This window comes from Eleutherodactylus coqui, chromosome 2 (genome assembly GCF_035609145.1).
Source record: "Eleutherodactylus coqui strain aEleCoq1 chromosome 2, aEleCoq1.hap1, whole genome shotgun sequence".
NCBI classification, from domain to species: domain Eukaryota; kingdom Metazoa; phylum Chordata; class Amphibia; order Anura; family Eleutherodactylidae; genus Eleutherodactylus; species Eleutherodactylus coqui.
In genome coordinates, this window is record NC_089838.1 from 321,547,980 (window position 1) to 321,563,712 (window position 15,733).

A 15,733-nucleotide genomic window follows, 5' to 3' on the forward strand; every position below is an offset into this window, starting at 1 on the left:
CGCGACCTTGGCGTTATTAGCACCACGCTCTAACCCAACTGAGCTAACTGGCCATGATTTGTGCGTGTGTTTTTGGCCTCTTTGATCCACATACACATGCATCACTGCTCCCTTTTCTACATCAAAAAAGCTTGCAAACTTTGATAAAAGACAACTTGACGGCTCTTTGGATACTGGAGAATGTGGCCAGTGGCCTTGGAGCTATTAGCACCACATTCTAACCCAACTGAGCTAATGCGCCATGAGGCAGAATGGCACATTTTGCCTCTTTGAGCCACATGCCTCATTGCTCCACTTTTCAAAAGAAAAAAGGCTGCTAACTTTTCCAAAGAAGAGCTTGTCGGCTCTTCAGACACTACGTAAGCTGGCCCGTACGGGGATCGAACCCGCGACCTTGGCGTTATTAGCACCACGCTCTAACCCAACTGAGCTAACCGGCCATGATTTGTGCCTGTGTTTTTGGCCTCTTTGATCTACATACACATGCATCACTGCTCCCTTTTCTACATCAAAAAAGCTTGCAAACTTTGATAAAAGACAACTTGACGGCTCTTTGGATACTGGAGAACGTGGCCAGTGGCCTTGGAGCTATTAGCACCACATTCTAACCCAACTGAGCTAATGCGCCATGAGGCAGAATGGCACATTTTGCCTCTTTGAGCCACATGCCTCATTGCTCCACTTTTCAAAAGAAAAAAGGCTGCTAACTTTTCCAAAGAAGAGCTTGTCGGCTCTTCAGACACTACGTAAGCTGGCCCATACGGGGATCGAACCCGCGACCTTGGCGTTATTAGCACCACGCTCTAACCCAACTGAGCTAACCGGCCATGATTTGTGGCTGTGTTTGTGACCGTGTTTTTGGCCTCTTTGATCCACATACACATGCATCACTGCTCCCTTTTCTACATCAAAAAAGCTTGCAAACTTTGATAAAAGACAACTTGACGGCTCTTTGGATACTGGAGAACGTGGCCAGTGGCCTTGGAGCTATTAGCACCACATTCTAACCCAACTGAGCTAATGCGCCATGAGGCAGAATGGCACATTTTGCCTCTTTGAGCCACATGCCTCATTGCTCCACTTTTCAAAAGAAAAAAGGCTGCTAACTTTTCCAAAGAAGAGCTTGTCGGCTCTTCAGACACTACGTAAGCTGGCCCGTACGGGGATCGAACCCGCGACCTTGGCGTTATTAGCACCACGCTCTAACCCAACTGAGCTAACCGGCCATGATTTGCACCTGTGTTTTTGGCCTCTTTGATCCACATACACATGCATCACTGCTCCCTTTTCTACATCAAAAAAGCTTGCAAACTTTGATAAAAGACAACTTGACGGCTCTTTGGATACTGGAGATAGTGGCCAGTGGCCTTGGAGCTATTAGCACCACATTCTAACCCAACTGAGCTAATGCGCCATGAGGCAGAATGGCACATTTTGCCTCTTTGAGCCACATGCCTCATTGCTCCACTTTTCAAAAGAAAAAAGGCTGCTAACTTTTCCAAAGAAGAGCTTGTCGGCTCTTCAGACACTACGTAAGCTGGCCCGTACGGGGATCGAACCAGCGACCTTGGCGTTATTAGCACCACGCTCTAACCCAACTGAGCTAACCGGCCATGATTTGCGCCTGTGTTTTTGGCCTCTTTGATCCACATACACATGCATCACTGCTCCCTTTTCTACATCAAAAAAGCTTGCAAACTTTGATAAAAGACAACTTGACGGCTCTTTGGATACTGGAGAACGTGGCCAGTGGCCTTGGAGCTATTAGCACCACATTCTAACCCAACTGAGCTAATGCGCCATGAGGCAGAATGGCACATTTTGCCTCTTTGAGCCACATGCCTCATTGCTCCACTTTTCAAAAGAAAAAAGGCTGCTAACTTATCCAAAGAAGAGCTTGTCGGCTCTTCAGACACTACGTAAGCTGGCCCGTACGGGGATCGAACCCGCGACCTTGGCGTTATTAGCACCACGCTCTAACCCAACTGAGCTAACTGGCCATGATTTGTGCGTGTGTTTTTGGCCTCTTTGATCCACATACACATGCATCACTGCTCCCTTTTCTACATCAAAAAAGCTTGCAAACTTTGATAAAAGACAACTTGACGGCTCTTTGGATACTGGAGAATGTGGCCAGTGGCCTTGGAGCTATTAGCACCACATTCTAACCCAACTGAGCTAATGCGCCATGAGGCAGAATGGCACATTTTGCCTCTTTGAGCCACATGCCTCATTGCTCCACTTTTCAAAAGAAAAAAGGCTGCTAACTTTTCCAAAGAAGAGCTTGTCGGCTCTTCAGACACTACGTAAGCTGGCCCGTACGGGGATCGAACCCGCGACCTTGGCGTTATTAGCACCACGCTCTAACCCAACTGAGCTAACCGGCCATGATTTGTGCCTGTGTTTTTGGCCTCTTTGATCTACATACACATGCATCACTGCTCCCTTTTCTACATCAAAAAAGCTTGCAAACTTTGATAAAAGACAACTTGACGGCTCTTTGGATACTGGAGAACGTGGCCAGTGGCCTTGGAGCTATTAGCACCACATTCTAACCCAACTGAGCTAATGCGCCATGAGGCAGAATGGCACATTTTGCCTCTTTGAGCCACATGCCTCATTGCTCCACTTTTCAAAAGAAAAAAGGCTGCTAACTTTTCCAAAGAAGAGCTTGTCGGCTCTTCAGGCACAACGTAAGCTGGCCCGTACGGGGATCGAACCCGTGACCTTGGCGTTATTAGCACCACGCTCTAACCCAACTGAGCTAACCGGCCATGATTTGCGCCTGTGTTTTTGGCCTCTTTGATCCACATACACATGCATCACTGCTCCCTTTTCTACATCAAAAAAGCTTGCAAACTTTGATAAAAGACAACTTGACGGCTCTTTGGATACTGGAGAACGTGGCCAGTGGCCTTGAAGCTATTAGCACCACATTCTAACCCAACTGAGCTAATGCGCCATGAGGCAGAATGGCACATTTTGCCTCTTTGAGCCACATGCCTCATTGCTCCACTTTTCAAAAGAAAAAAGGCTGCTAACTTTTCCAAAGAAGAGCTTGTCGGCTCTTCAGACACTACGTAAGCTGGCCCGTACGGGGATCGAACCCGCGACCTTGGCGTTATTAGCACCACGCTCTAACCCAACTGAGCTAACTGGCCATGATTTGTGCCTGTGTTTTTGGCCTCTTTGATCCACATACACATGCATCACTGCTCCCTTTTCTACATCAAAAAAGCTTGCAAACTTTGATAAAAGACAACTTGACGGCTCTTTGGATACTGGAGAACGTGGCCAGTGGCCTTGGAGCTATTAGCACCACATTCTAACCCAACTGAGCTAATGCGCCATGAGGCAGAATGGCACATTTTGCCTCTTTGAGCCACATGCCTCATTGCTCCACTTTTCAAAAGAAAAAAGGCTGCTAACTTTTCCAAAGAAGAGCTTGTCGGCTCTTCAGACACTACGTAAGCTGGCCCGTACGGGGATCGAACCCGCGACCTTGGCGTTATTAGCACCACGCTCTAACCCAACTGAGCTAACCGGCCATGATTTGTGCCTGTGTTTTTGGCCTCTTTGATCCACATACACATGCATCACTGCTCCCTTTTCTACATCAAAAAAGCTTGCAAACTTTGATAAAAGACAACTTGACGGCTCTTTGGATACTGGAGAACGTGGCCAGTGGCCTTGGAGCTATTAGCACCACATTCTAACCCAACTGAGCTAATGCGCCATGAGGCAGAATGGCACATTTTGCCTCTTTGAGCCACATGCCTCATTGCTCCACTTTTCAAAAGAAAAAAGGCGGCTAACTTTTCCAAAGAAGAGCTTGTCGGCTCTTCAGACACTACGTAAGCTGGCCCGTACGGGGATCGAACCCGCGACCTTGGCGTTATTAGCACCACGCTCTAACCCAACTGAGCTAACCGGCCATGATTTGTGCCTGTGTTTTTGGCCTCTTTGATCCACATACACATGCATCACTGCTCCCTTTTCTACATCAAAAAAGCTTGCAAACTTTGATAAAAGACAACTTGACGGCTCTTTGGATACTGGAGAACGTGGCCAGTGGCCTTGGAGCTATTAGCACCACATTCTAACCCAACTGAGCTAATGCGCCATGAGGCAGAATGGCACATTTTGCCTCTTTGAGCCACATGCCTCATTGCTCCACTTTTCAAAAGAAAAAAGGCTGCTAACTTTTCCAAAGAAGAGCTTGTCGGCTCTTCAGACACTACGTAAGCTGACCCGTACGGGGATCGAACCCGTGACCTTGGCGTTATTAGCACCACGCTCTAACCCAACTGAGCTAACCGGCCATGATTTGCGCCTGTGTTTTTGGCCTCTTTGATCCACATACACATGCATCACTGCTCCCTTTTCTACATCAAAAAAGCTTGCAAACTTTGATAAAAGACAACTTGACGGCTCTTTGGATACTGGAGAACGTGGCCAGTGGCCTTGGAGCTATTAGCACCACATTCTAACCCAACTGAGCTAATGCGCCATGAGGCAGAATGGCACATTTTGCCTCTTTGAGCCACATGCCTCATTGCTCCACTTTTCAAAAGAAAAAAGGCTGCTAACTTTTCCAAAGAAGAGCTTGTCGGCTCTTCAGACACTACGTAAGCTGGCCCGTACGGGGATCGAACCCGCGACCTTGGCGTTATTAGCACCACGCTCTAACCCAACTGAGCTAACCGGCCATGATTTGCACCTGTGTTTTTGGCCTCTTTGATCCACATACACATGCATCACTGCTCCCTTTTCTACATCAAAAAAGCTTGCAAACTTTGATAAAAGACAACTTGACGGCTCTTTGGATACTGGAGATAGTGGCCAGTGGCCTTGGAGCTATTAGCACCACATTCTAACCCAACTGAGCTAATGCGCCATGAGGCAGAATGGCACATTTTGCCTCTTTGAGCCACATGCCTCATTGCTCCACTTTTCAAAAGAAAAAAGGCTGCTAACTTTTCCAAAGAAGAGCTTGTCGGCTCTTCAGACACTACGTAAGCTGGCCCGTACGGGGATCGAACCAGCGACCTTGGCGTTATTAGCACCACGCTCTAACCCAACTGAGCTAACCGGCCATGATTTGCGCCTGTGTTTTTGGCCTCTTTGATCCACATACACATGCATCACTGCTCCCTTTTCTACATCAAAAAAGCTTGCAAACTTTGATAAAAGACAACTTGACGGCTCTTTGGATACTGGAGAACGTGGCCAGTGGCCTTGGAGCTATTAGCACCACATTCTAACCCAACTGAGCTAATGCGCCATGAGGCAGAATGGCACATTTTGCCTCTTTGAGCCACATGCCTCATTGCTCCACTTTTCAAAAGAAAAAAGGCTGCTAACTTATCCAAAGAAGAGCTTGTCGGCTCTTCAGACACTACGTAAGCTGGCCCGTACGGGGATCGAACCCGCGACCTTGGCGTTATTAGCACCACGCTCTAACCCAACTGAGCTAACTGGCCATGATTTGTGCGTGTGTTTTTGGCCTCTTTGATCCACATACACATGCATCACTGCTCCCTTTTCTACATCAAAAAAGCTTGCAAACTTTGATAAAAGACAACTTGACGGCTCTTTGGATACTGGAGAATGTGGCCAGTGGCCTTGGAGCTATTAGCACCACATTCTAACCCAACTGAGCTAATGCGCCATGAGGCAGAATGGCACATTTTGCCTCTTTGAGCCACATGCCTCATTGCTCCACTTTTCAAAAGAAAAAAGGCTGCTAACTTTTCCAAAGAAGAGCTTGTCGGCTCTTCAGACACTACGTAAGCTGGCCCGTACGGGGATCGAACCCGCGACCTTGGCGTTATTAGCACCACGCTCTAACCCAACTGAGCTAACCGGCCATGATTTGTGCCTGTGTTTTTGGCCTCTTTGATCTACATACACATGCATCACTGCTCCCTTTTCTACATCAAAAAAGCTTGCAAACTTTGATAAAAGACAACTTGACGGCTCTTTGGATACTGGAGAACGTGGCCAGTGGCCTTGGAGCTATTAGCACCACATTCTAACCCAACTGAGCTAATGCGCCATGAGGCAGAATGGCACATTTTGCCTCTTTGAGCCACATGCCTCATTGCTCCACTTTTCAAAAGAAAAAAGGCTGCTAACTTTTCCAAAGAAGAGCTTGTCGGCTCTTCAGGCACAACGTAAGCTGGCCCGTACGGGGATCGAACCCGTGACCTTGGCGTTATTAGCACCACGCTCCAACCCAACTGAGCTAACCGGCCATGATTTGCGCCTGTGTTTTTGGCCTCTTTGATCCACATACACATGCATCACTGCTCCCTTTTCTACATCAAAAAAGCTTGCAAACTTTGATAAAAGACAACTTGACGGCTCTTTGGATACTGGAGAACGTGGCCAGTGGCCTTGAAGCTATTAGCACCACATTCTAACCCAACTGAGCTAATGCGCCATGAGGCAGAATGGCACATTTTGCCTCTTTGAGCCACATGCCTCATTGCTCCACTTTTCAAAAGAAAAAAGGCTGCTAACTTTTCCAAAGAAGAGCTTGTCGGCTCTTCAGACACTACGTAAGCTGGCCCGTACGGGGATCGAACCCGCGACCTTGGCGTTATTAGCACCACGCTCTAACCCAACTGAGCTAACTGGCCATGATTTGTGCCTGTGTTTTTGGCCTCTTTGATCCACATACACATGCATCACTGCTCCCTTTTCTACATCAAAAAAGCTTGCAAACTTTGATAAAAGACAACTTGACGGCTCTTTGGATACTGGAGAACGTGGCCAGTGGCCTTGGAGCTATTAGCACCACATTCTAACCCAACTGAGCTAATGCGCCATGAGGCAGAATGGCACATTTTGCCTCTTTGAGCCACATGCCTCATTGCTCCACTTTTCAAAAGAAAAAAGGCTGCTAACTTTTCCAAAGAAGAGCTTGTCGGCTCTTCAGACACTACGTAAGCTGGCCCGTACGGGGATCGAACCCGCGACCTTGGCGTTATTAGCACCACGCTCTAACCCAACTGAGCTAACCGGCCATGATTTGTGCCTGTGTTTTTGGCCTCTTTGATCCACATACACATGCATCACTGCTCCCTTTTCTACATCAAAAAAGCTTGCAAACTTTGATAAAAGACAACTTGACGGCTCTTTGGATACTGGAGAACGTGGCCAGTGGCCTTGGAGCTATTAGCACCACATTCTAACCCAACTGAGCTAATGCGCCATGAGGCAGAATGGCACATTTTGCCTCTTTGAGCCACATGCCTCATTGCTCCACTTTTCAAAAGAAAAAAGGCGGCTAACTTTTCCAAAGAAGAGCTTGTCGGCTCTTCAGACACTACGTAAGCTGGCCCGTACGGGGATCGAACCCGCGACCTTGGCGTTATTAGCACCACGCTCTAACCCAACTGAGCTAACCGGCCATGATTTGTGCCTGTGTTTTTGGCCTCTTTGATCCACATACACATGCATCACTGCTCCCTTTTCTACATCAAAAAAGCTTGCAAACTTTGATAAAAGACAACTTGACGGCTCTTTGGATACTGGAGAACGTGGCCAGTGGCCTTGGAGCTATTAGCACCACATTCTAACCCAACTGAGCTAATGCGCCATGAGGCAGAATGGCACATTTTGCCTCTTTGAGCCACATGCCTCATTGCTCCACTTTTCAAAAGAAAAAAGGCTGCTAACTTTTCCAAAGAAGAGCTTGTCGGCTCTTCAGACACTACGTAAGCTGACCCGTACGGGGATCGAACCCGTGACCTTGGCGTTATTAGCACCACGCTCTAACCCAACTGAGCTAACTGGCCATGATTTGTGCCTGTGTTTTTGGCCTCTTTGATCCACATACACATGCATCACTGCTCCCTTTTCTACATCAAAAAAGCTTGCAAACTTTGATAAAAGACAACTTGACGGCTCTTTGGATACTGGAGAACGTGGCCAGTGGCCTTGGAGCTATTAGCACCACATTCTAACCCAACTGAGCTAATGCGCCATGAGGCAGAATGGCACATTTTGCCTCTTTGAGCCACATGCCTCATTGCTCCACTTTTCAAAAGAAAAAAGGCGGCTAACTTTTCCAAAGAAGAGCTTGTCGGCTCTTCAGACACTACGTAAGCTGGCCCGTACGGGGATCGAACCCGCGACCTTGGCGTTATTAGCACCACGCTCTAACCCAACTGAGCTAACCGGCCATGATTTGTGCCTGTGTTTTTGGCCTCTTTGATCCACATACACATGCATCACTGCTCCCTTTTCTACATCAAAAAAGCTTGCAAACTTTGATAAAAGACAACTTGACGGCTCTTTGGATACTGGAGAACGTGGCCAGTGGCCTTGAAGCTATTAGCACCACATTCTAACCCAACTGAGCTAATGCGCCATGAGGCAGAATGGCACATTTTGCCTCTTTGAGCCACATGCCTCATTGCTCCACTTTTCAAAAGAAAAAAGGCTGCTAACTTTTCCAAAGAAGAGCTTGTCGGCTCTTCAGACACTACGTAAGCTGACCCGTACGGGGATCGAACCCGTGACCTTGGCGTTATTAGCACCACGCTCTAACCCAACTGAGCTAACCGGCCATGATTTGCGCCTGTGTTTTTGGCCTCTTTGATCCACATACACATGCATCACTGCTCCCTTTTCTACATCAAAAAAGCTTGCAAACTTTGATAAAAGACAACTTGACGGCTCTTTGGATACTGGAGAACGTGGCCAGTGGCCTTGGAGCTATTAGCACCACATTCTAACCCAACTGAGCTAATGCACCATGAGGCAGAATGGCACATTTTGCCTCTTTGAGCCACATGCCTCATTGCTCCACTTTTCAAAAGAAAAAAGGGTGCTAACTTTTCCAAAGAAGAGCTTGTCGGCTCTTCAGACACTACGTAAGCTGGCCCGTACGGGGATCGAACCCGCGACCTTGGCGTTATTAGCACCACGCTCTAACCCAACTGAGCTAACTGGCCATGATTTGTGCCTGTGTTTTTGGCCTCTTTGATCCACATACACATGCATCACTGCTCCCTTTTCTACATCAAAAAAGCTTGCAAACTTTGATAAAAGACAACTTGACGGCTCTTTGGATACTGGAGAACGTGGCCAGTGGCCTTGGAGCTATTAGCACCACATTCTAACCCAACTGAGCTAATGCGCCATGAGGCAGAATGGCACATTTTGCCTCTTTGAGCCACATGCCTCATTGCTCCACTTTTCAAAAGAAAAAAGGCGGCTAACTTTTCCAAAGAAGAGCTTGTCGGCTCTTCAGACACTACGTAAGCTGGCCCGTACGGGGATCGAACCCGCGACCTTGGCGTTATTAGCACCACGCTCTAACCCAACTGAGCTAACCGGCCATGATTTGTGCCTGTGTTTTTGGCCTCTTTGATCCACATACACATGCATCACTGCTCCCTTTTCTACATCAAAAAAGCTTGCAAACTTTGATAAAAGACAACTTGACGGCTCTTTGGATACTGGAGAACGTGGCCAGTGGCCTTGGAGCTATTAGCACCACATTCTAACCCAACTGAGCTAATGCGCCATGAGGCAGAATGGCACATTTTGCCTCTTTGAGCCACATGCCTCATTGCTCCACTTTTCAAAAGAAAAAAGGCTGCTAACTTTTCCAAAGAAGAGCTTGTCGGCTCTTCAGACACTACGTAAGCTGACCCGTACGGGGATCGAACCCGTGACCTTGGCGTTATTAGCACCACGCTCTAACCCAACTGAGCTAACCGGCCATGATTTGCGCCTGTGTTTTTGGCCTCTTTGATCCACATACACATGCATCACTGCTCCCTTTTCTACATCAAAAAAGCTTGCAAACTTTGATAAAAGACAACTTGACGGCTCTTTGGATACTGGAGAACGTGGCCAGTGGCCTTGGAGCTATTAGCACCACATTCTAACCCAACTGAGCTAATGCACCATGAGGCAGAATGGCACATTTTGCCTCTTTGAGCCACATGCCTCATTGCTCCACTTTTCAAAAGAAAAAAGGGTGCTAACTTTTCCAAAGAAGAGCTTGTCGGCTCTTCAGACACTACGTAAGCTGGCCCGTACGGGGATCGAACCCGCGACCTTGGCGTTATTAGCACCACGCTCTAACCCAACTGAGCTAACTGGCCATGATTTGTGCCTGTGTTTTTGGCCTCTTTGATCCACATACACATGCATCACTGCTCCCTTTTCTACATCAAAAAAGCTTGCAAACTTTGATAAAAGACAACTTGACGGCTCTTTGGATACTGGAGAACGTGGCCAGTGGCCTTGGAGCTATTAGCACCACATTCTAACCCAACTGAGCTAATGCGCCATGAGGCAGAATGGCACATTTTGCCTCTTTGAGCCACATGCCTCATTGCTCCACTTTTCAAAAGAAAAAAGGCTGCTAACTTTTCCAAAGAAGAGCTTGTCGGCTCTTCAGACACTACGTAAGCTGGCCCGTACGGGGATCGAACCCGCGACCTTGGCGTTATTAGCACCACGCTCTAACCCAACTGAGCTAACCGGCCATGATTTGTGCCTGTGTTTTTGGCCTCTTTGATCCACATACACATGCATCACTGCTCCCTTTTCTACATCAAAAAAGCTTGCAAACTTTGATAAAAGACAACTTGACGGCTCTTTGGATACTGGAGAACGTGGCCAGTGGCCTTGGAGCTATTAGCACCACATTCTAACCCAACTGAGCTAATGCGCCATGAGGCAGAATGGCACATTTTGCCTCTTTGAGCCACATGCCTCATTGCTCCACTTTTCAAAAGAAAAAAGGCTGCTAACTTTTCCAAAGAAGAGCTTGTCGGCTCTTCAGACACTACGTAAGCTGGCCCGTACGGGGATCGAACCCGCGACCTTGGCGTTATTAGCACCACGCTCTAACCCAACTGAGCTAACCGGCCATGATTTGCGACTGTGTTTGTGACTGTGTTTGTGACCGTGTTTTTGGCCTCTTTGATCCACATACACATGCATCACTGCTCCCTTTTCTACATCAAAAAAGGTTGCAAACTTTGATAAAAGACAACTTGACGGCTCTTTGGATACTGGAGAACGTGGCCAGTGGCCTTGGAGCTATTAGCACCACATTCTAACCCAACTGAGCTAATGCGCCATGAGGCAGAATGGCACATTTTGCCTCTTTGAGCCACATGCCTCATTGCTCCACTTTTCAAAAGAAAAAAGGCTGCTAACTTTTCCAAAGAAGAGCTTGTCGGCTCTTCAGACACTACGTAAGCTGGCCCGTACGGGGATCGAACCCGCGACCTTGGCGTTATTAGCACCACGCTCTAACCCAACTGAGCTAACCGGCCATGATTTGTGCCTGTGTTTTTGGCCTCTTTGATCCACATACACATGCATCACTGCTCCCTTTTCTACATCAAAAAAGCTTGCAAACTTTGATAAAAGACAACTTGACGGCTCTTTGGATACTGGAGAACGTGGCCAGTGGCCTTGGAGCTATTAGCACCACATTCTAACCCAACTGAGCTAATGCGCCATGAGGCAGAATGGCACATTTTGCCTCTTTGAGCCACATGCCTCATTGCTCCACTTTTCAAAAGAAAAAAGGCTGCTAACTTTTCCAAAGAAGAGCTTGTCGGCTCTTCAGACACTACGTAAGCTGGCCCGTACGGGGATCGAACCCGCGACCTTGGCGTTATTAGCACCACGCTCTAACCCAACTGAGCTAACCGGCCATGATTTGTGCCTGTGTTTTTGGCCTCTTTGATCCACATACACATGCATCACTGCTCCCTTTTCTACATCAAAAAAGCTTGCAAACTTTGATAAAAGACAACTTGACGGCTCTTTGGATACTGGAGAACGTGGCCAGTGGCCTTGGAGCTATTAGCACCACATTCTAACCCAACTGAGCTAATGCGCCATGAGGCAGAATGGCACATTTTGCCTCTTTGAGCCACATGCCTCATTGCTCCACTTTTCAAAAGAAAAAAGGCTGCTAACTTTTCCAAAGAAGAGCTTGTCGGCTCTTCAGACACTACGTAAGCTGGCCCGTACGGGGATCGAACCCGCGACCTTGGCGTTATTAGCACCACGCTCTAACCCAACTGAGCTAACCGGCCATGATTTGTGCCTGTGTTTTTGGCCTCTTTGATCCACATACACATGCATCACTGCTCCCTTTTCTACATCAAAAAAGCTTGCAAACTTTGATAAAAGACAACTTGACGGCTCTTTGGATACTGGAGAACGTGGCCAGTGGCCTTGGAGCTATTAGCACCACATTCTAACCCAACTGAGCTAATGCGCCATGAGGCAGAATGGCACATTTTGCCTCTTTGAGCCACATGCCTCATTGCTCCACTTTTCAAAAGAAAAAAGGCTGCTAACTTTTCCAAAGAAGAGCTTGTCGGCTCTTCAGACACTACGTAAGCTGGCCCGTACGGGGATCGAACCCGCGACCTTGGCGTTATTAGCACCACGCTCTAACCCAACTGAGCTAACCGGCCATGATTTGTGCCTGTGTTTTTGGCCTCTTTGATCCACATACACATGCATCACTGCTCCCTTTTCTACATCAAAAAAGCTTGCAAACTTTGATAAAAGACAACTTGACGGCTCTTTGGATACTGGAGAACGTGGCCAGTGGCCTTGGAGCTATTAGCACCACATTCTAACCCAACTGAGCTAATGCGCCATGAGGCAGAATGGCACATTTTGCCTCTTTGAGCCACATGCCTCATTGCTCCACTTTTCAAAAGAAAAAAGGCTGCTAACTTTTCCAAAGAAGAGCTTGTCGGCTCTTCAGACACTACGTAAGCTGGCCCGTACGGGGATCGAACCCGCGACCTTGGCGTTATTAGCACCACGCTCTAACCCAACTGAGCTAACCGGCCATGATTTGTGCCTGTGTTTTTGGCCTCTTTGATCCACATACACATGCATCACTGCTCCCTTTTCTACATCAAAAAAGCTTGCAAACTTTGATAAAAGACAACTTGACGGCTCTTTGGATACTGGAGAACGTGGCCAGTGGCCTTGGAGCTATTAGCACCACATTCTAACCCAACTGAGCTAATGCGCCATGAGGCAGAATGGCACATTTTGCCTCTTTGAGCCACATGCCTCATTGCTCCACTTTTCAAAAGAAAAAAGGCTGCTAACTTTTCCAAAGAAGAGCTTGTCGGCTCTTCAGACACTACGTAAGCTGGCCCGTACGGGGATCGAACCCGCGACCTTGGCGTTATTAGCACCACGCTCTAACCCAACTGAGCTAACCGGCCATGATTTGTGCCTGTGTTTTTGGCCTCTTTGATCCACATACACATGCATCACTGCTCCCTTTTCTACATCAAAAAAGCTTGCAAACTTTGATAAAAGACAACTTGACGGCTCTTTGGATACTGGAGAACGTGGCCAGTGGCCTTGGAGCTATTAGCACCACATTCTAACCCAACTGAGCTAATGCGCCATGAGGCAGAATGGCACATTTTGCCTCTTTGAGCCACATGCCTTATTGCTCCACTTTTCAAAAGAAAAAAGGGTGCTAACTTTTCCAAAGAAGAGCTTGTCGGCTCTTCAGACACTACGTAAGCTGGCCCGTACGGGGATCGAACCCGCGACCTTGGCGTTATTAGCACCACGCTCTAACCCAACTGAGCTAACTGACCATGATTTGTGCCTGTGTTTTTGGCCTCTTTGATCCACATACACATGCATCACTGCTCCCTTTTCTACATCAAAAAAGCTTGCAAACTTTGATAAAAGACAACTTGACGGCTCTTTGGATACTGGAGAACGTGGCCAGTGGCCTTGGAGCTATTAGCACCACATTCTAACCCAACTGAGCTAATGCGCCATGAGGCAGAATGGCACATTTTGCCTCTTTGAGCCACATGCCTCATTGCTCCACTTTTCAAAAGAAAAAAGGCTGCTAACTTTTCCAAAGAAGAGCTTGTCGGCTCTTCAGACACTACGTAAGCTGGCCCGTACTGGGATCAAACCCGCGACCTTGGCGTTATTAGCACCACGCTCTAACCCAACTGAGCTAACCGGCCATGATTTGCGACTGTGTTTGTGACTGTGTTTGTGACCGTGTTTTTGGCCTCTTTGATCCACATACACATGCATCACTGCTCCCTTTTCTACATCAAAAAAGGTTGCAAACTTTGATAAAAGCCAACTTGACGGCTCTTTGGATACTGGAGAACGTGGCCAGTGGCCTTGGAGCTATTAGCACCACATTCTAACCCAACTGAGCTAATGCGCCATGAGGCAGAATGGCACATTTTGCCTCTTTGAGCCACATGCCTCATTGCTCCACTTTTCAAAAGAAAAAAGGCTGCTAACTTTTCCAAAGAAGAGCTTGTCGGCTCTTCAGACACTACATAAGCTGGCCCGTACGGGGATCGAACCCGCGACCTTGGCGTTATTAGCACCACGCTCTAACCCAACTGAGCTAACTGGCCATGATTTGTGCCTGTGTTTTTGGCCTCTTTGATCCACATACACATGCATCACTGCTCCCTTTTCTACATCAAAAAAGCTTGCAAACTTTGATAAAAGACAACTTGACGGCTCTTTGGATACTGGAGAACGTGGCCAGTGGCCTTGGAGCTATTAGCACCACATTCTAACCCAACTGAGCTAATGCGCCATGAGGCAGAATGGCACATTTTGCCTCTTTGAGCCACATGCCTCATTGCTCCACTTTTCAAAAGAAAAAAGGCTGCTAACTTTTCCAAAGAAGAGCTTGTCGGCTCTTCAGACACTACGTAAGCTGGCCCGTACGGGGATCGAACCCGTGACCTTGGCGTTATTAGCACCACGCTCTAACCCAACTGAGCTAACCGGCCATGATTTGCGCCTGTGTTTTTGGCCTCTTTGATCCACATACACATGCATCACTGCTCCCTTTTCTACATCAAAAAAGCTTGCAAACTTTGATAAAAGACAACTTGACGGCTCTTTGGATACTGGAGAACGTGGCCAGTGAACTTGGAGCTATTAGCACCACATTCTAACCCAACTGAGCTAATGCGCCATGAGGCAGAATGGCACATTTTGCCTCTTTGAGCCACATGCCTCATTGCTCCACTTTTCAAAAGAAAAAAGGCTGCTAACTTTTCCAAAGAAGAGCTTGTCGGCTCTTCAGACACTACGTAAGCTGGCCCGTACGGGGATCAAACCCGCAACCTTGGCGTTATTAGCACCACGCTCTAACCCAACTGAGCTAACCGGCCATGATTTGTGCCTGTGTTTTTGGCCTCTTTGATCCACATACACATGCATCACTGCTCCCTTTTCTACATCAAAAAAGCTTGCAAACTTTGATAAAAGACAACTTGACGGCTCTTTGGATACTGGAGAACGTGGCCAGTGGCCTTGGAGCTATTAGCACCACATTCTAACCCAACTGAGCTAATGCGCCATGAGGCAGAATGGCACATTTTGCCTCTTTGAGCCACATGCCTCATTGCTCCACTTTTCAAAAGAAAAAAGGCTGCTAACTTTTCCAAAGAAGAGCTTGTCGGCTCTTCAGACACTACGTAAGCTGGCCCGTACGGGGATCGAACCCGCGACCTTGGCGTTATTAGCACCACGCTCTAACCCAACTGAGCTAACTGGCCATGATTTGTGCCTGTGTTTTTGGCCTCTTTGATCCACATACACATGCATCACTGCTCCCTTTTCTACATCAAAAAAGCTTGCAAACTTTGATAAAAGACAACTTGACGGCTCTTTGGATACTGGAGAACGTGGCCAGTGG

General features: G+C 47.6%; 25 non-coding genes across 25 annotated transcripts; all 25 read right to left on the reverse strand.

The window, feature by feature from the left end:
• Window positions 1-365: 365 nt before the first annotated feature.
• TRNAI-AAU (transfer RNA isoleucine (anticodon AAU)) lies at window positions 366-440 on the reverse strand. Its single transcript has one exon. It is a non-coding gene; the product is annotated as a tRNA-Ile (tRNA).
• Window positions 441-752: 312 nt separating this feature from the next.
• TRNAI-AAU (transfer RNA isoleucine (anticodon AAU)) lies at window positions 753-827 on the reverse strand. Its single transcript has one exon. It is a non-coding gene; the product is annotated as a tRNA-Ile (tRNA).
• Window positions 828-1,151: 324 nt separating this feature from the next.
• Window positions 1,152-1,226, reverse strand: TRNAI-AAU (transfer RNA isoleucine (anticodon AAU)). Its single transcript has one exon. It is a non-coding gene; the product is annotated as a tRNA-Ile (tRNA).
• Window positions 1,227-2,312: 1,086 nt separating this feature from the next.
• On the reverse strand, window positions 2,313-2,387 carry TRNAI-AAU (transfer RNA isoleucine (anticodon AAU)). The gene has a single exon. It is a non-coding gene; the product is annotated as a tRNA-Ile (tRNA).
• Window positions 2,388-2,699: 312 nt separating this feature from the next.
• On the reverse strand, window positions 2,700-2,774 carry TRNAI-AAU (transfer RNA isoleucine (anticodon AAU)). The gene has a single exon. It is a non-coding gene; the product is annotated as a tRNA-Ile (tRNA).
• A 699-nt stretch (window positions 2,775-3,473) lies between these two features.
• TRNAI-AAU (transfer RNA isoleucine (anticodon AAU)) lies at window positions 3,474-3,548 on the reverse strand. Its single transcript has one exon. It is a non-coding gene; the product is annotated as a tRNA-Ile (tRNA).
• A 312-nt stretch (window positions 3,549-3,860) lies between these two features.
• On the reverse strand, window positions 3,861-3,935 carry TRNAI-AAU (transfer RNA isoleucine (anticodon AAU)). Its single transcript has one exon. It is a non-coding gene; the product is annotated as a tRNA-Ile (tRNA).
• A 312-nt stretch (window positions 3,936-4,247) lies between these two features.
• TRNAI-AAU (transfer RNA isoleucine (anticodon AAU)) lies at window positions 4,248-4,322 on the reverse strand. The gene has a single exon. It is a non-coding gene; the product is annotated as a tRNA-Ile (tRNA).
• A 312-nt stretch (window positions 4,323-4,634) lies between these two features.
• TRNAI-AAU (transfer RNA isoleucine (anticodon AAU)) lies at window positions 4,635-4,709 on the reverse strand. The gene has a single exon. It is a non-coding gene; the product is annotated as a tRNA-Ile (tRNA).
• Window positions 4,710-5,795: 1,086 nt separating this feature from the next.
• TRNAI-AAU (transfer RNA isoleucine (anticodon AAU)) lies at window positions 5,796-5,870 on the reverse strand. The gene has a single exon. It is a non-coding gene; the product is annotated as a tRNA-Ile (tRNA).
• Window positions 5,871-6,956: 1,086 nt separating this feature from the next.
• On the reverse strand, window positions 6,957-7,031 carry TRNAI-AAU (transfer RNA isoleucine (anticodon AAU)). Its single transcript has one exon. It is a non-coding gene; the product is annotated as a tRNA-Ile (tRNA).
• A 312-nt stretch (window positions 7,032-7,343) lies between these two features.
• TRNAI-AAU (transfer RNA isoleucine (anticodon AAU)) lies at window positions 7,344-7,418 on the reverse strand. Its single transcript has one exon. It is a non-coding gene; the product is annotated as a tRNA-Ile (tRNA).
• Window positions 7,419-8,117: 699 nt separating this feature from the next.
• TRNAI-AAU (transfer RNA isoleucine (anticodon AAU)) lies at window positions 8,118-8,192 on the reverse strand. The gene has a single exon. It is a non-coding gene; the product is annotated as a tRNA-Ile (tRNA).
• Window positions 8,193-8,504: 312 nt separating this feature from the next.
• On the reverse strand, window positions 8,505-8,579 carry TRNAI-AAU (transfer RNA isoleucine (anticodon AAU)). Its single transcript has one exon. It is a non-coding gene; the product is annotated as a tRNA-Ile (tRNA).
• A 699-nt stretch (window positions 8,580-9,278) lies between these two features.
• Window positions 9,279-9,353, reverse strand: TRNAI-AAU (transfer RNA isoleucine (anticodon AAU)). Its single transcript has one exon. It is a non-coding gene; the product is annotated as a tRNA-Ile (tRNA).
• Window positions 9,354-9,665: 312 nt separating this feature from the next.
• Window positions 9,666-9,740, reverse strand: TRNAI-AAU (transfer RNA isoleucine (anticodon AAU)). The gene has a single exon. It is a non-coding gene; the product is annotated as a tRNA-Ile (tRNA).
• Window positions 9,741-10,439: 699 nt separating this feature from the next.
• TRNAI-AAU (transfer RNA isoleucine (anticodon AAU)) lies at window positions 10,440-10,514 on the reverse strand. The gene has a single exon. It is a non-coding gene; the product is annotated as a tRNA-Ile (tRNA).
• Window positions 10,515-10,826: 312 nt separating this feature from the next.
• On the reverse strand, window positions 10,827-10,901 carry TRNAI-AAU (transfer RNA isoleucine (anticodon AAU)). Its single transcript has one exon. It is a non-coding gene; the product is annotated as a tRNA-Ile (tRNA).
• Window positions 10,902-11,237: 336 nt separating this feature from the next.
• Window positions 11,238-11,312, reverse strand: TRNAI-AAU (transfer RNA isoleucine (anticodon AAU)). Its single transcript has one exon. It is a non-coding gene; the product is annotated as a tRNA-Ile (tRNA).
• Window positions 11,313-11,624: 312 nt separating this feature from the next.
• On the reverse strand, window positions 11,625-11,699 carry TRNAI-AAU (transfer RNA isoleucine (anticodon AAU)). Its single transcript has one exon. It is a non-coding gene; the product is annotated as a tRNA-Ile (tRNA).
• Window positions 11,700-12,011: 312 nt separating this feature from the next.
• On the reverse strand, window positions 12,012-12,086 carry TRNAI-AAU (transfer RNA isoleucine (anticodon AAU)). Its single transcript has one exon. It is a non-coding gene; the product is annotated as a tRNA-Ile (tRNA).
• A 312-nt stretch (window positions 12,087-12,398) lies between these two features.
• TRNAI-AAU (transfer RNA isoleucine (anticodon AAU)) lies at window positions 12,399-12,473 on the reverse strand. Its single transcript has one exon. It is a non-coding gene; the product is annotated as a tRNA-Ile (tRNA).
• A 312-nt stretch (window positions 12,474-12,785) lies between these two features.
• TRNAI-AAU (transfer RNA isoleucine (anticodon AAU)) lies at window positions 12,786-12,860 on the reverse strand. Its single transcript has one exon. It is a non-coding gene; the product is annotated as a tRNA-Ile (tRNA).
• Window positions 12,861-13,172: 312 nt separating this feature from the next.
• TRNAI-AAU (transfer RNA isoleucine (anticodon AAU)) lies at window positions 13,173-13,247 on the reverse strand. Its single transcript has one exon. It is a non-coding gene; the product is annotated as a tRNA-Ile (tRNA).
• A 1,497-nt stretch (window positions 13,248-14,744) lies between these two features.
• TRNAI-AAU (transfer RNA isoleucine (anticodon AAU)) lies at window positions 14,745-14,819 on the reverse strand. The gene has a single exon. It is a non-coding gene; the product is annotated as a tRNA-Ile (tRNA).
• Between the last annotated feature and the right edge of the window lie 914 nt (window positions 14,820-15,733).